At 35.5% G+C, this 23,587-nt stretch overlaps 1 pseudogene; it reads right to left on the bottom strand.

Moving 5' to 3' along the window:
• Positions 1 to 10,434: 10,434 nt before the first annotated feature.
• LOC102280454 (T-complex protein 1 subunit alpha pseudogene) lies at positions 10,435 to 11,826 on the bottom strand (annotated as a pseudogene).
• Positions 11,827 to 23,587: the final 11,761 nt, after the last annotated feature.

Genomic DNA, 23,587 nt, shown 5'->3' on the forward strand with positions numbered 1-23,587 from the left:
TATGCATAGCTGTAGGAGTCCGGGTAAACCTGTCAGGCAAGTTAGAGAGCTGTCTGAGGGCTTTGGATTGAAACACTCCCTATTATGCCCAGGAGGCTAATTAACTAGAGCTCTAAGTTGATTTCCTTCAGAGAAAAGGTGATCAGGGATAGCCCCCGTTAATGTCAGAGGAGTTGGTGAAAGTCGTAAAATAGTAAAACAGACAGATTCTGGTTTTGGAGTAGACACTTAGGCAGATCCAGCGGGGCCTCTCGAGCCCTGACTCACCTTTGCATATCAGGCCTGTCCGCATGACCTTTGTCATGGGTGGGAACTCCTATGCTGGCTTCTGGCAAAACCTCTTTCTATATAACTATATATGGGCTTCTCAAGAGGCACTATGATAAAGAACTTGCCTGCTAATGCAGGAGACATAAGAAACTCGGATTCAGTCCCTGGGTCTGGAGGATCCCCTGAAGGAGGAAATGGCAGCCTATTCCAATATTATCGCCTGAAGAATCCCATGGACAGAGGAGCCTTGCAGTCTACAGTTCATAGTGTCCCAGAAAGTCAGAAGACTGAAGCTACTTTGCACACACATTACCTGTATTTGGGCTTTCCTGGTGGCTCAGATGGTAAAGAAATTGCCTGCAACATGGGAGACCTGGGTTCAATCCCTGGGTTGGGAAGATCCCCTGGAGAAGGATGTGGCAACCTGCTCCAGTATTGTTGCCTGGAGAATCCCATGGACAAAGGAGTCTGGCAGGCTACATTCCATGGGGTCGCAAAAGAGTTGAACATGACTGAGCGACTAAACACATGTAACCTTATATAGTCTATCAAGATGTTACTACACAAAAATATATTTAAACATGTAGACATTGTATCAAATTCTCATTGATAAATGTATACACCATCAAGACACAAACTTAAGACATATAAAAATTTATTTTTCCTCCAAGTCATTCAAAGTGCCACTATCTCTATTTCAATCATATGACTCCCCCTTGGTAATAACCTTTGCTATATTTATATCAGCATGAAGCACATGTGTGGTGTGTTATGTGTATACTCAGTCACTCAGTCATGTCTGACTCTTTGAGATCAATGGACTACAACCCATCAGGCTCCTCTGTTCATGGAATTTTCCAGAAAAGTACACTAGAGCAGGTTGGCCTTCCTACTCCAGCGAATCTTTCCAATCCAGGGATTGAATCCACATCTCTTAAGTCTCCTGCATTGTCAGGCAGATTCTTTACCACTGTGCCACCTGGGAAGTCCTTAGCATGAAGCATAGAATATATCATATAACATAAATATCTGCAAATATATCATTACATTAGCATTCTGAAGGTTTTAATAAGCCTATCTGATGCATTTTTCACAATTTAAAATATAGCTTAAAAGAAAAGACTCATTTTCAGAAAGAAAATTGTAGTTCAAGAGATGGAATAAATTATTCATTCTTGTAAAAGTCAGGTGTTATTATACACATATTAAAATATACACATGTGCAAATATAATTTATTTGTTTTAATAGATTTACTTCTTCCCTGGTAGCTCACACGGCAAATGCGCCTATAATGCAGGTGACTTGGGTTCGATTCCTGGATCAGGAATATGCCTTGGAGAAGGGAATGGCAACCCACTCCAGTATTCTTGTCTGGAAAATCCCATGGACAGAGGATCCTGACGGGCTATAGTCCACGGAGTCTCAGAGAGTCAGACATGATTAAATGACTAATATGTTAACAGATATAGTTTATTTGTTTTAACAGATTCATTGAGCTATATTTTCATACCATATAGTTCATCCATTCAAAGTATACAATTTCACTGGTGTTCGGTATATTCAAAGATCTATTCAATCTTCACAACAGTCAATTTTGGCACACTTTTATCAATACAAAAAAGAAACCCCAAACTAATTTACTAACCATCTTCACCCCACACAACCCTCCTCACATGCAACTTATTAAAGTGGTTTATTCCAAGTTGGATGACAAGATTCAAACATAATCAGTTCACTGCTTACAGAATTAAATACCTAATGCAATACTACTATCTTCATTTTGGCTTGCAACATTCAAATATGGATTCATGCTCCTTTGAGTTCTCTGACCACAGTTTTTGAACAAGAAACTTCTATGCCTATATTTACATTTCCTGTTTTTCTGTTGCACTTTATACAACACAGAAAATTACGACTATTTTAAATGTGGTTTATTTTATTTTCCTGATCATATTCTTGTTTTCTTTTTTAAAATTTTAATTTTAATTGGAGGATAATTGATTTACAACTTTGTGGTAGTTTCCACTGTACGACAATATGAGTCAGCTATAAATATACATGTATCTCAGCCTCCTGAGCCTCGTGTGCTGCTCGGTCCCTTCAATCCTGTCTCACCCTTTGTGACCCCATGGACTGCAGCCCACCAGGCTCCTCTGTCCCTGAGCTTCTACAGGCAAGAATATTAGACTGGATTGCCATTCCCTCCTCCAGGGGATCTTCCCAATTCAGAAATAGAACCCATATCTCCAGTGTGTCCTCCATTGTAGGCAGTCTCTTTACCCACTGAGCTACCTGGAAGCCCATTAGCACACTTCAGTCCAGTTCAGACGCTCAGTCCTGTCTGGCTCTGCGACCCCACGGACTGCAGCACACCAGGCTTCCCTGTCCGTCACCAACTCCCAGAGTTTACTCAGACTCATGTCCATTGGGTCAGTGATGCCATCCAACCATCTCATCCTCTGCCGTCCCCTTCTCCTCCTGCCTTCAATCTTCCCCAGCATCAGAGTCTTTTCCAAGCAGTCAGTTCTTTGCATCAAGTAGCCAAAATATTGGAGCTTTAGCTTCAGCATCAGTCCTTCCAATGAATATTCAGGACTGATTTCCTTTAGGGTGGACCGGTTGGATCTCCTTGCAGCCCTAGGAACGCTAAAGAGTCTTCTCCAACACCACAGTTCAAAAGCATCAATTCTTCAGTCCTCACCTTTCTTTATAGTCCAACTCTCACATCCATACATGACTACTGGAAAAACCATAGCTTTGACCCGATGGACCTTTGGTTGGCAAAGTAATGTCTCTGCTTCTTAATATGCTGTCTAGGTTGGTCATAACTTTTCTTCCAAGGAGCAAGCACCTTTTAATTTCATGGCTGCAGTCACCATCTGCAGTGATTTTGGAGCCCCCCCACCCAAAAAATAAAATAAAATCTGTCACTGTTTCCATTGCTTCCCCATCTATTTGCCATGAAGTGATGGGACCAGATGCCATGACCTTAGTTTTCTGAATGTTAAGCTTTAAGCCAACTTTTTCACTCTTCTCTTTCACTTTCATCAAGAGGCTCTTTAGTTCCTCTTCACTTTCTGCCATAAGTGTGTTGTCATTTGCATATCTGAGGTTATTGATATTTCTCCCAGCAATCTTGATTCCAGCTTGTGCTTCATCCAGCCCAGCATTTCTCATGATGTATATAAGTTAAATAAACAGAGTGACAATACACAACCTTTCCTAATACTCCTTTCCCAATTTGGAACCAGTCTGCTGTTCCATGTCCAGTTCTAACTGCTGTTTCTTGCCTGCATACAGATTTCTCAGGAGGCAGGTAAGGTGGTCTGGTATTCCCATCTCTTTAATAATTTTCTACAATTTGTTGTGATACACACAGTCAAAGGTTTTGGTAAAGCCAGTAAAGCAGAAACAAATGTTTTTTTCTGGAGCTCTCTAGCTTTTTTTGATGATCAAATGGATGTTGGCAATTTGATCTCTGGTTCTTCTGCCTTTTCTAAAACCAGCTTGAACATCTGGAAGTTCATACTTCACGTACTGTTGAAGCCTGGCTTGGAGAATTTTGAGCATTATTTTGACAGCATGTAAGTTGGGTACAATTGTGTGGTAGTTTGAACATTCTTTGGCATTGCCTTTCTTTGGGATTGGAATGCCAAGACTTTTTCCAGTCCTGTGGCCACTGATGAGTTTTCCAGATTTACTGGCATACTGAGTGCAGCACTTTCACGGCATCATCTTTTAGGATTTGGAATAGCTCAACTGGAATTCCATCACCTCCACTAGCTTTGTTAGCAGTCATGTTTCCTGAGGCCCACTTGACTTATTCCAGGATGTCTGGCTCTAGGTAGGTGATCACATCATTGTGATTATCTGGGTCTTGAAGGTCTTTTTTGTGTATTCTTGCTACCTTTTCTTAATATTAGATGAACTAAGACCCCCTAAACTTTGTTCCCATTAGCTCATACTACTAGAATGTGGAGAATCAAACCTATAGATTGGCCTCCTGACTCCTTACATAAGGCATGCAACTGGTCTGTTATCAAATGCAAACAAGCCTCCTGAAAGCATGGTTTCTCCAGGCTCTGCTGATACTGCTATTGCTGCTGCTACGTCGCTTTAGTCGTGTCCGACTCTGTGCGACCCCGTAGACAGCAGCCCACCAGGCTTCCCGTCCCTGGGATTCTCCAGGCAAGAACACTGGAGTGGGTTGCCATTTCCTTCTCCAATGCATGAAAGTGAAAAGTGAAAGTGAATTCGCTCAGTCATGTCTGACTCTAGCGACCCCATGGACTGCAGCCTACTAGGCTCCTCTGTCCATGGGATTTTCTAGGCAAGAGTACTGGAGTGGGGTGCCATTGCCTTCTCCGTCTCCAGGCTCTAGGTCATCATAAAGCACTGAAATGAGCTCTCTGTGTTATACAGCAGCTGCACACTTGTCATCTATTTCACACATGATATATGTCATTGTTACTCTCCCAATTCATCCTATCCTTTCCTTCCCATGCTATGTTCACAAGTCCATTCTCTATGTCTGTATCTCTATTCCTAACATGCAAATAGGTTGTCAGAAAAACAAATACTGTATATCAGTGAACATATATGGAACCTAGAATAAATGGTACAGATGAACTTTGCTCTTGTTTTTATTCTCCCTTTCCTCTTCCTTCCTTCTTCTTCCTCATAAAAGTTTCATCCTTAAAAATTTGCCTTCTAAAAATCTTAAGGAATCAAATATTATTACATAATTTCTATCTATTTGTGTCTAATTAAGCAAAGGTAAATGTGACTAGAAATGGCCCTACCAAGGAGGAATCTACTCTATGATATCTTTGGCACAAAAATATTGATGTTGTTTGTAAAAGATTCCACACAGGGAATTTTTTATGTCGTGGGGAGATCTGTCCTGCTCAGAAATAACTCTAGTTGAACCTTGTGCTGTGCTTGAAATGTGTCGTTAATTTTCAATGATTGTTTCTTATTATTCCTATTAGAATTAATACAATAAATGTAAGCCTCCTTCATATTATATTTTAACTACTTGAATGCAATTGTCATTTGGCTCAGACGGTAAAGCATCTGTCTACAATGCGGGAGACCTGGGTTCAATCCCTGGGTTGGGAAGTTCCCTGGAGAAGGAAAAGGCAACCCACTCCAATACTCTTGCCTAGAAAATCCCATGGACAGAGGAGCCTGGTGTCCATGGGGTCGCAAAGAGTCGGACACGACTGAGTGACTTCACTTTCACTTTTCTTTAACCTCTTCTGTATATCTTGTATTTCATCATGTTCTTAATAAACTTTGGCATTCAAATCTTCGTTTACAGATATTTGCAGATTATCTGATGGCAGTTTTCTTTTTCCCCTGAAATCAATAATTTTCCTTATGCATTATATTTTAGTGTGGCAAATTTGATGCCCTGATAATGTACTTTGAACTTACACCCAAATAAGTTCTTTGGTATCTTTTAAAATATCTGAGGAAAAAAACAAACAAAAAAATGCAGTTCCATCACACACCATTCCCCACAGCTGGCATATTTTTTTTTGCTCAATACTCTTCGTACATCCTCTCTCTCTCACCCTCTTTCTCCTTTGCATATCCTTCACATTACAGAGGTAAGCTATTTATGTCCTTGTTCAAGAAGCTGATAAATCAGTAGAACAGGTCAGGGACCATGCCTCATCTCTAGAGACAGACTTTAGATTAAAATTAATTAATCTTCGACCATTCTAGTGCTATGAATATTCCCTCCACAGGATATTCAGCCTAAATCATTCCTTTTTAAATGAGCATAATGAATTAATTTGACTGCACTAAAAAAGTCAAATAAGCTTTATGAAAACAATATGATATACCTAATGTCATCATGCAAAAAGAAAATGAAGCTAATTTCATCTAAATTGGTGATACTTGTTACTAACTCTCCTAAATATTAAAAATCCTTTACACTTTGGAAAATAGGAACAGTTTTTAAATACAGTTTTCTCTTTCATCATCTATTTTCTGGAGTAAAATTATTCTCTCATCTCTTATCATTTCCTCTCTGTATCAATGAAGATGAATTATAAATAAGCAGTAACTTGTACCCAACTAAAAAATAACATTACTCGTGTTCCCCATCCTGAACCCCCCTCCCACCTCCCTCCCCGTACCACCCCTCTGGGTCATCCCAGTACACCAGCCCCAAGCATCCTGTATCCTGCATCGAACCTGGATTGGCGATTTGTGGCGGATTCATGTTGATGTATGGCAAAACCTGCCAAGGTCCAGCCCCGGCTGATCCAGGGTATTCGAAGGGGAGACGGCGTCGCCAATACAATATTGTAAAGTAATTAACCTCCAATTAAAATAAATAAATTTATATTAAAAATAATAACATTATAAAAGTGGGCTGTTTTTCCAACTCTGAAGCTAAATAAGTATAATTAAAACTTTTAAAATAATCAGAAGTCAAAATGATATGTTCAATTTTTACTCTTTATTTTAACTACAACAAATTTGTCTCATTGCTGCACAGATTATACCTTACCATGAACTAATTCTGCATTTTTAAAATCTCTGTTTCTTCATCTTACTTCTACTTCAACATTGACCTGACACTGTTGCCTTCTTTCTAATTTAAGCTCTTCCATCCTTTAGTTATTCCTGCTACTTAATCTAGCCACACATTATACACATGCTTATTACTTAAATAGAAATCATTGATACAGATTTTCCATATATATATATATATATACTGTTATGTTCTTAATCACTGATACATGTCCAACTCCTTGCAAACCCATGGACTGTAGCCTGCCAGACTCCTCTGTCTGTGGGGATTGTCCAGGCAAGAACAAATACTGGAGTGGGTTGCTATCCCTTCCTCTGGGGATCTTCTCAACTCAGAGATCAAGCCCAGGTCTTCTGTATTGCACATGTATTATTTACCAGCTGAGCTACCAGGGAAGCCCCTTCATATTTAATTACATTGTATCCCAGAAAAAATCTATTTTGGCATATTCCTATATGGAAAGAACAATACAGTCCTATATGGTTGGCTAATTCTCAAGAAAATAAAAATTATCTTAAATAATATGACTATATAAATAACATACAAATTTCTTCCTTTAGAGGAAATAGAAAATAATTTTTATTTTTCACCTCAATTTATTTGTTTTTTTCTCACATTGCATGATTTTCCTTAAAATCTGCATTCAGTTGCAACTAGAGACCCACCAATAATGTCTCTTTTCACTTTGTTCTGTGATGATAAGGGGCAAAAGTTACATAATTGCATCAATTAATTAAACATTCAAGATAACAAATGTTATAGTATATGTGAAATTATAATGAAAGTGTTACTAATGAGAGTCATATTAGCAAAAGTAATTCCATAATTAATTCCAAGGGAATTAATAAGTATTATGGCATTATTTTAAAGTTTCATTTTTATTTAATATGAAAATGGAAATTATTAGAAATTTTATTACATTTTATGTCAAAACGTTATACTTAGGTAAAATCAGTATTCTTTTTTTAGTTCATCTTAGTATCATTAATAATTTAAGTCATTTTTTATTTATGTGAATAAAAATGGAACACCTAATCTGTTAACATTCACAGTTAATGTAGGTGTAAATTATAAAGCATTTTCTATTTTTCCTCTAGTATCTTTTGAATTATAATTGTGGTGTTCTGCTGTCTCTGTAGGTATTTTCATTTTCCTTAAATATTTTTATATGATAATTTTGAAGAAAAGAAGGTTTAGAGACAAAATAAGAATACTCATTCTTTCACTTATTCATCAATTTATTCAGCAAATATTTCTTAAATTCATACTACTCTAAAGTGAATACAAAATATTTTGAGAAAGCTTCTTCTTTCAGTGAGCTAGTTATCTCATTTTAAAAATGTAAACTGCAAGAAATACTGTGATACCTTGCCACTGTATGTCCCAATTTTAGTTTTGTTAACTAAAACTAAAATCAGCAATCCTGGTTAATGCCATTTTTCCTATTGTTCATCTGATTATCACTCTTTTTACATTCATAATTGTCCTTTTGTTCAACCTAGGTAAAGCAGAACTGAGATGAGAGTCAAGGAGGTTGTAATTGGCAGGCAGCATGTGTCATGCCGTGCTAAGTCGCTTCAGTCATGTCTGACTTTTTGTAACCCCATGGACTGTAGCCCACCGGGCTCCTCTGTCCATGGGCTTCTCCAAGAAAGAATGCTGGAGTGGTTGCCAGTGCCCTCCTTCAGTGGATCTTTCCAGCCCAGGGATCGAACCCAGGTCTCCTGAGGCTCTTGCATTGCAGGCAGATTCTTTACCACTAAACCACCAAGGAAAACCATACTACTAAGCAAAAATGTGTTCAAAGTTTAAATTTCATGACAGTTGTTCTAAAATGACCCTATTTGCCTAGCTATCTCCCATCCAATCAATATATGACTAGGCAAACAGATTTTATCATAAAATTTTACCCAAGATTCCCGGAGAGAGGAAGAATTTCCTAGTTTGACATGTCATCATGCTAGCTCTTGAGCTCTCAAAAGGCCCTTTATCTGAAGTCTTCTCAAATTTTAAAAAGAAAAACCATTTTCTCTTATCTCTATATCCACATCAACACTTTGTATCCCTAGTCTTTCTCATGACAGCCATCCTAATAGGCGTAAGGTGATATTTCACTGTGCTTTTGATTTAAATTTCACTGATGATTAATGATGTTTAGCATTTATTCTTGTACTTGTTCTTTTGTATGTCATCTTTGAAAAAAAAAATGCCCATGTAGTTCCTCAGTCATTTTTAATTAATTTTTATATTAAGTTGTATGAATTCTTTCTTCTATTTTTTATTTATGTATTTTAACTTTTGCAATGTTATGTTGATTTCTGCTGCAGAGGAATGCAAATTATATGTAATTATATGTACATCTACTCCTTCCCTAGCTTCCCTCCCCTCCCCATCCCTCCAGGTCAGCACAGAGCACCAGACTGGGCTCCCCAGCTCCCTCCTTCCCTTCTCACTAGCTCTCCATCTTACACCTGAGAGTGTACATATGTTGATGCTACTTTTATTTATTTCTATCAGAAAATGGTTTATAAGTAGTTTATGCATTCCATAGCTTGCCTTTTCATTTTATTGTTTCTTTTGCTATGCAGAAAATTTTATCTACATAGAGTTCCACTTAGTTTTCCTTATGTTGTCTATGTTTTTTGTATTACATCCAAAAAATCATTACCCAGGCCAATGTCAAGGAGCTTCTACCATATGTGGAAGCTAAAAATCCTTCTAAGAAATTCTAGGAACTTAAAATGCAAAATTCTGGGAATTTTATGGTATCAAACCTTATGTTGAAGTTTTTAAGTTCTATGCGTTGTGTAAGATAGGGATCCAAATTCATTTTTTTCTGCATATGTTTATCTTTTATTCTCAATACCATTTGTAGAAGAGATTCTCATTGAATGTTCTTTGATTTCCTTGTCAAATGCTACTTGAACATGTATGTGTGGGCTTATTTCTGGGCTGATCTGCTTCAAGGATCTAAGTAACTGTTTTAAAACCAATATCATACTGTTAATCATTACTATAGTTTTGTAGTGTTTGATGCCTCTGGCTTTGTTTTGCTTTCTCTGAATGGTTTTGGCTATTCAGGTTCTTTTGTGGTTCCTTACAAATAAAAATACAAATATTAGGATTTTTTTTTTCTTTTTCTAAGAAAAATTCCATTGAATTTTTTTTTTAACTTTACAATATTGTATTGGTTTTGCCAAATATTGAAATGAATCTGCCACAGGTATACATGTGTTCCACTGAATTTTGATAGAGATTGAATTAAACTTGTAAATGGTTTGGGGTATTACAGACATTTTAAGAGTAATAATTCTTCCAATCCATAAACATGCACTATCTTTGCATTTGCTTGTTTTCTTCTGTTTCTTTCATCAAAGGTTTTAATTTTAATTGTACATTTTTTTTATTTCCTTGATTAAATTTATTCTTAACTATTTTACATTTTTAAATCTACTGTGAATGGGTTAATTAAAAAATTTTTTTTCAGATGCTTTGTTGTTAGTCCATAGAAATGCACCTTGCTTTTTTTTTTTTGACAGCCTTTGCACTTCAACATGTAATACTTGAGGTACAAGAAAGCTACATCTGACATTGCTATAAATAAATCAAATCAGTCATCAAGGGCTCCAGAGTGAACAGCATCTCCATAACCTCCATGCTCATAATCTTCTTTTTCTGGGTATAATTTAATAAGATCATCAATTTAAAGAATGATAATTGCAGTTTCAGTTGCAAATTTCAAACTGTTCACTTTAACTATGGTTGGTTCAACCTTCCCTGCTTCTTGTTTGTTGTCATGGATATACCACTGACCAATTCATTTTAGATTTGTGAGTTCTGGGTCAACTTGAGCCTCTTTATGAGAAACTCTTAATTTTGCAACCAGATCCATGGGGTCTTGGGCAGCATTAACTGTCAGAGTATTGAGAATAACAAGAAGAGATCTTGCAAACTCCACAGTAGCTAGCTGTTGTTGGGTGTCCATGCTGGTTGCCTAGTTCTTGAGGCATATTTAAAAGGCTGCCTCTACAGCACTCCCACCTGGAACCACAGATTGTGACTCCAAAACACTCTTCACCACACAAAGGGCACCATGTAAGGAGAGCTCCTTCTCATCATACGTGGAATCATTTGCCCCACATAAGATGACTGATGCAGAGGTAAGAGCCTTAGTGTTTATAATCAAGATCAGTTCATCATCACAAATTCTCTCTTGTACCACCTCTTCTGCTTGTCCCATCATTGAAGCATCAAAAGTTTCTGCACCTTCCAAATTGGCCAGGTTGACAGAATAGCTGCTCTGGAAGCTTTAGCAATGCATTTAAGGTCTCTTTTAAAAACTCTTCCAACTGCCATAGCACCAGTCTCCACAAAATACTGTAATAACCACTTGTACACCAAGCTTCATTTTTGTTTTCTGCAGGCTGAAGTCAAGACAAGTAATTTTTACATTAACTATTCTCCTGGGCATGTCTTGGGATCCTACCACACAGTTGAGCAATGATGAACATGCTCTCCATCTGACTTCTCCTGTAGGTTTTCAGAATATTAATGGAATTGACTGGATAGAGAGGCTGAACTCTGACATCTGTGTATTTAACAGTGAGCAAAGCATCTACCACAATATTTGCTAAGAAATTACCATTTATTCCAATGATTTTGGCAGCATTAATCAGGCAATCCCTTCCAAGCTCATCTGTGTTAATAATCAGATTTTCACTGATATAATGCACTGCTTCCTTGCAAGCAAGTCAATAGCTACTAATAACTGATGTGGGATGAATTTTCTGTTTGACCAGTTCATTTGCATTTTTTAGAAGTTCAGGTGCAATAATAACCATGGAGGTGGTCCCTTCTCCCACTTCTTTGTCTTGAAGAAACTGGCTGCAGGATGGTCTACCTCCAGTAGCTTCAGGATGGTTGCACCATCATTAATAATGGTTACATCACCAATATCATCCACTAACATTTTATCCAAGCCAACTGGACCAAGAATGGTGAGAGTATTATAGTGTTATTTCTATTTTTAAGGAAAAATCTTTCCATTTTTCACCACTGAGTATATAAGTTGTGGGTTTCTCATACATGGCCTTTATTATGTTGATGTATGTTCCCTCATAAATTCTAAATCAGTTCTACACACACACACACACAAAACTTTATCTTTTGCTTGAGAGAGAGAGAGAGGCTTAAGATTGGATTCTAATTTATTCTGTTTCACTGAAAATAACTTCTTTACTGGATAAGTTTAGAAAAATGGATGGCAGAACTTTAATGAGGAAAAAAGTGTCAGGGATGTGGGATGAAGACAATCACCTTTCATGAGGTGAATCCCTCTCCCAAGTTAAAGGGTCATAGATCATTTTTCAATGTTCACTCAAACCTAGCTGAAGCTCACCTAGTCAGAAGGCATAAGCTCCCTTGTGGTCTTTAATGTGATATTATTTATATTATCTAATTAATGGGGGTGTTTTCTAATCTTGAAAAGGCTAAGTAATTGCCAGAACTGATGTTTCTTCCTTGTAAATGGATATATTCTTACCTTATATGGAGGGTTTCTATAAGGAACAAAAATGTAATGTGAATAGCAAAGTATTGATACATAAAAAATGCAGACTAAGTATTTGTACTGTTCTTTAAACTGTTAATGTATTTAGAATTACCATTCTAATGTTAATTATTCTATGTGTATATTTATAGTTTTATTAACTAAATATTATTCAAATGCAGTTTATTATTATAAATAGTTACCCCATAGCATAAAATTGCCAACAATTGTTGAACCATAGAGAAAGCAAGGGAATTCCAGAAATAACATATATTTCTGCTTCACTGACTACATAAAAGCCTTTGACTGTGTGGATCTCAGCAAACTATGGAAAATTCTTAAAGAGATGGGAATATCAGACCATTTTACCTGTCTCCTGAGTGACCAATTATTTGTAGGTCAAGAAGCAACAGTTAGAACCTTACATGGAACACCTGACCAGTTCAAAATTGGGAAAGGTGTAAAACAAAGCTGTATATTGTCACCCTGCTTATTTAACTTCTGTGCAGACTACATCATGCAAAATGCTGGGCTGGATTAATCAGAGACTGGAATCAAGATCAGCATGAGAAATAGCAACAACTTCAGATAAACAAATGATACCACTCTTAACGGAAGAATGTAAAGAGGAACTAACAAACCTCTTGATTACAGTGAAAGAGAAAAGTGAGAAGTTGGCTTAAAATTCAACATTCAAAAACCTAAGATCATGGCACCTAGTCCCATCACTTTATGGCAAATACAAGGGAAAACCTGGAAACAGTGACAGAATTTATTTTCTTGGGCTCCAAAGTCACTGTGGACAGTAACTATAGCCATAAAGTTAGATTTTTGTGTTGGAAGGAAAGCTATAACAAACCTAGACAGTGTCTTAAAAAGCAGAGGCATCACTTTGCCAACAAAAGTCCATGTTTTCCAGTAGTCATGTACAGATGTGAGAGTTGAATGATAAAGAAGGCTGAACACCAAAGAATGGATGTTTTCAAACTCTGGATACTAGATAAGACTCTTGAGAGATCCTTGGATAGCAAGGGGATCAAACCAGTCAATCCTAAAGAAATCAACCCTGAATATTCATTGGAAGGACTGATACTGAAGCTGAAGTATTAGAAAAGATGCTGATGCTGGCGAAATTGAGGACAGGTGGAGAAGTAGGCCAGAGAAGGCAATGGCACCCCACTCCAGTACTTTTGCCTGGGAAATCCCATGGACAGAGGAGCCTGGTAGGCTGCAGTCTATGGGGTCGCTAAGAGTTGGACAGGACTGAGCGACTTCACTTTCACTTTTCACTTTCATGCATTGGAGAAGGAAATGGCAACCCACTCCAGTGTTCTTGCCTGGAGAATCCCAGGGACGGGGGAGCCTGGTGGGCTGCCGTCTATGGGGTCGCACAAGGTTGGACACGACTGAAGCGGCTTAGCAGCAGCAGCAGGAAAAGTAGGCGACAGAGTATGAGATGGTTAGATAGCATCACTGAATCAGTGGACATGAGTTTGACCAAACTCCAGGAGATAGTGAAGGACAGAAGTGTGGCTTGCTGTAGTTTATAGGGTTGCCTACAGACATGATTGAACAACAACAGCAATCACATAGTATACATATTTCTTTACATCCAAGGATTTAAGAAAACAATGCAGTAGATCAGGTTTAGGCATTTACTATCAGTGCCCAAATGTGCTTGTTTTATTAAGATAGATTATATTTTTTACATATGTATAATAGAAATTATCTTTTGGACATATTTGAAGTTATCAATTAGAAAACCCATATACATGTTTCAATGCCATTCTCCCAAATCATCCCACCCTCTCCCTCTCCCACAGAGTCCAAAAGACTGTTCTATATGAATCGCCAGTCCAAGTTCAATGCATGATACTGGTTGCTTGGGGCTGGTGCACTGGGATGACCCAGAAGAATGGTACGGGGAGGGAGGAGGGAGGCAGGGTTCGGGATGGGGAACATGTGTACCTGTGGTGGATTCATGTTGATGCATGGCAAAATCAACACAATATTTTAAAGTAATTAACCTTCAATTAAAATAAATTTATATTAAATAAAGAAAACCCATATAAAATCACAATGTGAATTTCTATAGCACTATGTCAATTAAAGTCATATTTATTATTAAGAAAATTTTGAAGATAAAATTGGAAAATGTAAGAGCATTAAAATTATTTTAGAATAGCTTTCATTATATGAGCTTGTTTTTTTTTTTTTTTTAATGAGGCTATTATTAATAGAGTTGAAAATAGTTGCTCTTTTTAAACTATCACATAGACAATGTCAATTGAAGTGATGACTTATAGGCAAGTAAAACTAGATCTAATTGAATCTAAGTTTAAAATCACATTGCTGTAGTTGAAGGAGTAGTCACAATAGTGCTGTATCATGTGCTTTTCTTATTCTTCTATCTATTCCCACAAAGAAAATGAACACTAATGAAGATATTATTTAGATAATATGATTCTGTCCAGTAAAATCACAAGTGAATTAAATAACCATATGCTTAGAATCTTATACTTTATTTAATCAAATGGAGCATATTTAATAGTCATAAAAATTACTTAATAAACTTGGAACAGGAGACTATATTTGTATGATCACACTAAAATAAAATGATTCAGGAATATAGCTTTGCATTTCTGTTATTTTACTGATTGTGACAATAGTCTAAGAGCTTACCACCTCTACACATTAAGAAAATTAAATGCAACCATGAGGAAAACCAGTGTCAAATACAGAGTAAATAAAATTGTGAAGAGAATTCTTAAAGATGTTGTTGATTATACAACAATAAAATTTTATATTGAAAATTAAGGGTAATTAAGAGTTTTTTGTGTTACTGAATTCTATCATAATCAGTGTTGGAAAATATTTAAAAATTCTCAGCCCAACATCCTAAAACATCTTTTTAATGCAAATCATGTTATTATTACCACAAATTCAAATTAATGTTCACATTTATTTAAAATAATTCAAGATATTTTGTCAATATTTTGGAGTGTTTTTCCTAAGAAACAATATGACTATTATATATATAATAATATCCCTAAGTAGGTGTCAAAAGATGACTTACTTCCAGTATACAATGAGTCTAATCACCCATCAGCTTACTAAATTAATACCCATGAGAGAAAAGTAATAAACAAGCAACCTCTCATTTAACACAGAGTACTTGGTGAATCATTCTTGATACTGATTTAAAAACTATGTACTGTAACAAAGTTTTCTAATACATCAATCATTCCTAAACTATTTCATATCACTAGCTCTATGTAAGAGATGGTTAAAATAAAGACATTCTGTATAATTTTATAAGATTAATCTAAAATGAGTTCTTAGTTTAATATATTCTAGTGATATAATACAGCCTAGAGTTTATACTCATGTGATATAAATTCTGAGGATATATAAAGATACAAAATTATGTAAATAAAAGCCAAAATATTGGAGAAAATGCAATTTATCTACTAAGTAAAGCAATTGAAAACCTTTTCTTTTTTTCTATTTTTCCAGCAGGTCTTGACTTTGGTTCTAGGCAATTATGTTTTATTCCATCTCAAAATTCAAAAAGACTGATAAAGACTTGAGGAAATATTTGAATCTAAAGTGTCTGTTCTATACCTGACTGTTTTAACCCTCACCAGTAGACATAAGCTAAACGGAATAATCTTGAAATACTCAATTAGAATCATATATTACCACAGACAAATCACTTTGGAATTATACCTCTATGAAACTGAAGGACATGATCAGAACCCTTCAGAATCTGAAAGAAATTCGTATTATAGTTTGTATTAAATTGCTCTTGTAGGAGACAAAGCTTTCAAAACAGCAGAAGATGGGAAGATGGAACACTCACAGATATAGTGTCTTCTTTCCTTCTCTGAGAATTTTCATTGGTCCTTACTCCAACTGTCTGAGGATCTGATAATCACATCTCAATAGAAAGCACTCATGCTGGCCATATTGCTTTTATTCTAGAACTTATTATATTATTATTCTAGTCATATCGGGGGGGAGAAATGAGCCAAAATTTCTACATAAAACTTGAAAAATAAAGTTTCAGATTATACTAATAATTTATTAATAAATAAATAAATTGATATGTGATAGTTTTATCATTTATTTTAAATCCAGTAATGTATAGTTCTCATTTAAGTAATCCAGTTCTCATTTAAGTCTCACAAATACCTATATAGCTAATTATTGTCATATAAATTTCACATGAAGAGAACAAATTTTAGCACTGACAATATGAGAACTCTATTGTTTGATTACAAAACCCATAAATTATGTTCTGACAAGCAGTAATTATAAATATATAGGGTCATATATTTAAATTTTTGTATATTTTCCATATATATCACCAAAAAGTATCTATTGGTTCTGTATTAATATTCCAAGAACTACAGTTGTTGAGACCAGAGCAGTCAAAATACTGTACTAGGAAGCTATTACTGAAACCAGGAGTGAGTCACCAATAAATAGTCTCAGCACATCAATCAGTTTAATATGGAAAGATTTTGTTGTCATTGTTGTTGTCTTGTATTGTTTACTTTTCCCTTCTTTTTCTTTCTTTTTAAAATCATGGTAGGAATGAGGTTTGGAGAATGGCATCTCATAAATTTTTGTAGGATGCATTTTCATTTTTATTCATCTCAAAGTAATTTCTAATTTTTATATTATTTCTTCCCCGACTCATTGATTATTTGTGTATGTCTAATTTTCACACATTTATGAAGCTCTTAAATATTCCTTAAATATTAAAACAGAGGAATATTCTAATTTCCTTCAAGTGTGGTCAGAAAATATTCTTTGAATGCCTTCAATTCTTCTAAATTTATTGAAACTTGTTATATGATCTAACATATGCTCTATTATAGAAGAGCTCCATGTACATGCAAAAAGACTGTGTGTTCAGTTTTTGTTTGAGTGGAGTGATAGGTAGATGATGTTACACATAATCAATTTATATTTCTGTTCAAGTCTTCTATTGTTGATCTTTTATCTAGTTTTGTATCCATTGTTAAAAGTGGGGTAATACAATTTCCAATTACTAGAAAAGGAAAAAAAAATGATTTTCTCTTAAAACCTCTAGAAGAATGCAAAGCTTCTGATATCTTGATTTTAGTGAAAATTCTGACTTACTTAATTATAAGGTAAATTAATGTGCTTTAAGTCACTAAGTTTGTGATAATTTGCTACAACCTAAATGGGAAACTAATACACTCATTTAATTTCAGTGAGCTCCCAAAATTATGCTTGTGTAAAAGTATGTTTCCTTCCCAATGATGTCTGTACTGTGTATGACCTTCTTGTCATACAAATTACATCTTTGTGCATCATGGCCTGTGCAGACTTGCATTTGCTTTATTCATGTGTCATTTTAATCAGACAACAAAAGGAAAATACATTTATATATTCTATTTACCTCAGGAGTTATTTCCTTGTGTTGTTTGTTCTTGTGGATTCAATTTACTATTTAAAGTTCTTTCTTTACAGCTCAAAGAATTTATTTCAGTATTACTCATAGGACAGGTAAACTAGTAATATTTCAGTTTTTCCTTACTTGTGAGTGGTATGAATTTCTTCCACACTCTTGAAGGGCCATTTTTCTGTGTATAGAATTCTTGGTTAATTATCATTTCATTCAGGACTTTGAATCTGTCGTTTCACTGACCTATGCTTACTGTGGTTTCTGAGGAGAAATCAGCTGTTTATCTTACTGAAGATCACTCTTTAATGATGCATCATTTTTCTCATGGTCTTTTCTAGGTTCCCTCTTTGTCCCTGACTTTTGACAGTTTGATTATAACACATCTGGGTATGGATTTTTTTTTTTATCCTACTTGAAGCCAAATAAACTTTCAATTTGGGGGAGTTTTTGCCATTATTAAAAAAAGAAAGAAAGAAAGAAACAGAAAATATTTCTGAGGCTTTCTCTCTTACTTCTCCTCTGGTATTTCCATTACATGTATGTGGGTATACTTGATAGTGTCCCAAAAGTTTGAGAATTTTTCTTTGTTCTTTATTATGTCTTCTACTTAGAAAGTTTAATTCCAGTTGATCTATCTTCAATTTTACTAATTCCTTCTTTTTTCTGCTTAAATCTGAGGTTGAGCCCCTGTGGAGAATTTGTCATTTTATTTTTGCAACTTTTAGCTCAATAATGTTTTTTCTTTTAAAAAAATATGACCTTTTAATTGACATTCTCTATTTGATGATCAAGCATTGTCAATTTTTCCTTTATTTTTTGAAAATACTATTCTTTACATTTTGTACATATTCTCTTTGTCTAGTAGGTACAATATGTAATCTTCCTCAGTGAGAGTTTTTGCAGACTGAACTTCTTAGCTAATCTGATATGTCAACTCTACAAATCAAAACCAATGATTCCAGTGTTGAGTTTGCTTGTTCTTAGTTGTTGCTACTAATTATTTTTCCTAGGGACTTTTCTTAACTAACCCTGTAAAAGTCTATACTATTTTATTAAATTTCAGAGTTCTGAAGGTTTCATTTTTTGCCATTTTTTTCAGAGTTCTCATTGTTTTCATGGATGAGTAAATTTTCAGACATCTTTACTTAGGCATTTTGAAATATTCCTCTCAGCATACTTTTTTGTTTCAACGGAAAACCTCTAGACGACCTAAGTATCTGAAGAATATTAAAAAAAAACATTCACTCAAACAGAAGTTGAGATGATTGAAAAAATAATTGGTATTTAAATTTCACTTTGAAGGTCGCCACCTTTCCTTTTGGAAGGAATAATCTTGTATTAGCATTGTTATCTTTAACTCCACCAATTAGAGCTTCCTCCTCCTTTAAGAAAAGTCATTAGGGTTTCTTCATTTACTTAGATTTTTATTCAGTGAGTTCAAGATAGTTCATCTTTTGAATCTAAATAGTTCATCTTTTGAATCTAAATTTTAGAATATCAAATTAATTATGCTATCACCAAATAACATATTCAATTATAACTGAAACAAGCAGATACTTTTTATAGCTTTATTGTAACATTAAAAAAAATTGTTTCCTCCTGAATTTTTTCCCATATGCTGATTGTAACATAACCCAGAGAATGAATGCCATGAGGGCCTTGCTTTGATACTGGGAGCCTACTCATATTCTGAAAGCAAGTTTCTCCACAAGTATACTTTGGAACATATATTGAACAAAAGTGGAGCATGATTAATGTTATTCTTTATGATTAAGATTATTCAGGATTTATCTTAGAAGAGGAGTGGGTGGTAGGCTGCTCATACCTGAGGAGTTCTAGCACATCTATGTGTGATATTTCAAACCTGAAGCTAGGCATTTAGATTTCTTTGGCAGACACCATGGTGAGAATCTGCCTTCCTCACATCAGACATGATGTACAGACAGTGCATTGCAGTTTCTGGAGAGAGTTCCAGTCAAAGGCTCAGTCTTTTTTGCTCAAACCAACCATTCTCAGACATATATATGCATTCCCATCTCAGGTACCGTTGGTGGAGGCCCTCCGTACAAAGGCTTTTGCTGATGCATTATTCTCTACTTTGACTCAGTATCTTTTCATTCTTAGACTCTCCTCATCTCCTTTCCCTCATCCCATATGCACATAAAGACATGAAAAGTCTTTATTCAGAGATCCTTGATTCTGAGGTGATTGGACCCATCTGCATGGCATCCACTTGGTCCCATTCAGTGGGAAACATTCAAACACTGAACAGCCAAGCCTCTTTTTGCCTCTTGTATGCACTATCTCAGTGAATACAATCTTGATTGCAACTTTAAGTGTGGATTGTTGTCTTATTTGGTCACTTGAACATCTGCTTGCTTGAGTGTACTTACTAAATCTAGCTCTTTTCTGAAATAGGATTGGTGAGAATTGGAATTTGGTGTCCTGTAGTATTATTTAATAAGTCAAATATTTATTAGAGCTATGTCCAGGTATGACTAGTTTAATTTTAAAAGTTATACTCAGTAAAAGGTCATTTTATGGTTTGCTACAAAATTTCAATAGTCTTTAGAAATTTAGTTTATTTTTCTCTCTTCCCTCTTAATGAACACATTTCTGTCATAAGAATCTTGTCAAGTTTTTGTATTGTTAATATCTGTGCAAGGATTCTAAATCATTCATTATCAGAAACAGATTAGTGGAAAATATAGAGAACTCATATACTGAATACTAACCCTGAATACTTGTTCTTTTCTGATTTTTTTTTCTATTTCAGAGGCCCATATTATCTTGAAAATGTTAATAATGCTATTTAATCACTGCTTAAATTATTTATGTCTAATTATTACGATTTTACTATCAGACTAATTTCAAGGTTCCTTAATGATATACTTTTGGATTACTTCTCTGGTGTTTATCTGAGTGATGGAATCACAGCAATTATATCTCTAGTGAATCATTTTTCAGACTGCAGGTTATCCAGAATCATCCCATGAAAAGACACTATTCATAGCATTTTACTTTTTATGAAGTGAGACTACAATTACTTATAAATATATGCATACATCAGGCTAGATTAAATTCTAATTACATAATTTTGGCCACTTTGTAATACTTTAAAACATCATTGAAATAATTTTATGTAAAACAGTATTTCCCTCACATGCCATAAGCAAACACATGACTTTTCCTTAATAACTCATAGAGCAATCTGAAATGTGAATTCTACTTTAAAATTTTTACTTTTAAGTAGATACTAGTAATAATATCATAACTCCTGCAACACACATTAAGTACTTTTATAGTCATAGCTATACTCCTAAATAAGCCATAAATAAGTATACTAATAAATAAGCCATAAGAATATGGCAATTTTTAGAGAAAGATATTTATTTTACTTAATATTGTGATCCCCTTGTGGACACAGAAAGGAAGGAGAGGGTACTCTCGGCAACTTAGAAGGATAAGAAAGGGTGAGAGATGGGAGGGAGGTTCAATAGGAAGGGGACATACATATACCCATGGCTAATTTGTGATGATATGTGGCAAAACCAACACAATATTGTAAAGCAATTATTCTCCAAATAAAAATAAATTCATGGATCACAGCTGTGTCATGAAGAAGGAGCTTACTTAAGTCAATGAACTAATGAGCCATGCTATGCAGGACAACCCAAGATGGATGGGTCATAGTGAAGAGTTCTGACAAAACATCCTCCACTGGAGGAAGTAATGGCCACCCACTCCATTAGTCCTGCCACAAGAACCCACGACAATATGAAAAGGCAGAAATATATGATTCGGAGATGAGTCCTCCATGGTTGAAAGGTGTCCAATATGCTGTTAGGGAAGAGTGGAGGATCATTACTAATAACTTCAGAACGAATCCAAGGCCTGGGTCAAAGCATAAATGGCACACATATGGATGTAGCTCATGGTGAAAGTAGAGACTGATGCTGTGGGGGAAAAAAATACTACATAGGAACTTGGAGTGTTAGGTCCATGAATCAATGTAAATTGGATATAGTCAAGCAGGAGATGACAAGAATGAACATGAAAATCTTGGGAATTGATGAACTAAAATGGAATGGAATGGATGAATTTAATTCAGATATCCATTATATCTACTCCCTTGGACAAGAATCCTTTAGAAGAAATGGAGTAGCCCTACTAGTCAACATAAGAGTACAAAATGCAGTACTTGAGTACAATCTCAATAATGACAGAATGATCTCAATTCATTTCCAAGGCAAATCATTCAACATTACACCCAAGTCTATGCTCCAACCACTAATGCCACGGAAGGTGAAGTTGACCAGTTCGATGAAGATCTACAAGAACTTGTAGAACTAACACCAAAAAGATATTTCTTTTTCACTACAGGGGATTTAAATGCAAAAGTAGGAAGTCAACAGATACCTGGAGTAAGAAAAAAGTTTGGGCCTGAAGTATAAAATGAAGCAGGGCAAAAGTTAACAGAGTTTTGCCAAAAGAACACACTGGTCATCACAAACACCCTCTTCCAACAAGAGATGACTCTATGTATGGACATCATCAGATAGTTGATACTAAAATCAGATTGATTGCATTCTTTGTGGCCAAAGATGGAGAAGCTCTATACAGTCAGCAAAAATAAGACCTGGAACTATGGCCCAAAAGGTGAGCTTCTTATTGCAAAATTCAGGCTTAAATTGGAAAAAAAAAAAAGGAGAAAATAAGCCATTCAGATATGGCTTTAATCAGATCCCTTATGATTATACAGTGGAAGTGAGAAATAGATTCAAGGGATTAGATCTGGTAGACAGAGTGCCTGAAAAACTATAGGTAGAGTTTTGTAACACTCTACAGAAGGTGGTGACCAAGACCATCCTAAAGAAAAACAGATACAAGAAGGAAAAGTGGTTGTCTGAGTAGACTTTACCAAGAGCTGAGGAAAGAAAAGAAGTGAAAGGGAAGGGAAAAAGGAAAGATATAATCATCTGAATGCAAAATTCCCAAGAATAGCAAAGAGAAATAAAAAGGCGTTCTTAAATGAACACTGCAAAGAAATAGAGGAAAATAATAGAATAGCAAAGACTAGAGATCCCTCTAAGAAAATTGAAGATATCAATGGAACACTTCATGCAAGAAAGGACATGATAAAGGATAGAAACTGAAAGGACCTAATATAAGCAGAACAGATTAAGAAGAGGTTGCAAGAGTACACAGAAGAACAAAAAAGGTCTGAATGACCCAGAAAACCATGATGCTGTGGTCACTAATCTAAAGTCAGTCACCCCTGAAATGTGAAGTCAAGTGGTCTCTAAGAAGTATTACTATGAACAATGGAGTTGATGGAATTTCAGCTGAGCTATTTAAAATCCTAAAAGATGATGCTGTGAAAGTGCTGCACTCATCATGTTGGCAAATCTGGAAAACTGAATGGTGGCTACAGGACTAGAAAAGATCAGTTTCCATTCCAACCCCAAAGAAGGACAATGCCAAAAAATGTTCAAACTACTGCACAGGGGTGCTCATTTCACATGCTAACAAGGTAATGCTCAAAATCCTTCAAGCTAGGCTTCAGCATAATGTGAACCAAGAACTTCCTGATATACAAACTAACCAGTGGACATGGTTAGAAAAGTCAGAGAAACCAGAGAGGTGTTGCTGAGTCATGGAGAAAGCAAGAGAATTCAAGAAAAATATCTACTTCTGCTTTATTGACTATGCTAAAGCCTTTGTGTGGATCACAATTTGGACAATTCTTAAAGAGATGAATACCACACCACCTTA

The sequence above is a fragment of the Bos mutus genome, chromosome 12, assembly GCF_027580195.1.
Source record: "Bos mutus isolate GX-2022 chromosome 12, NWIPB_WYAK_1.1, whole genome shotgun sequence".
Classification (NCBI taxonomy): Eukaryota; Metazoa; Chordata; class Mammalia; order Artiodactyla; family Bovidae; genus Bos; species Bos mutus.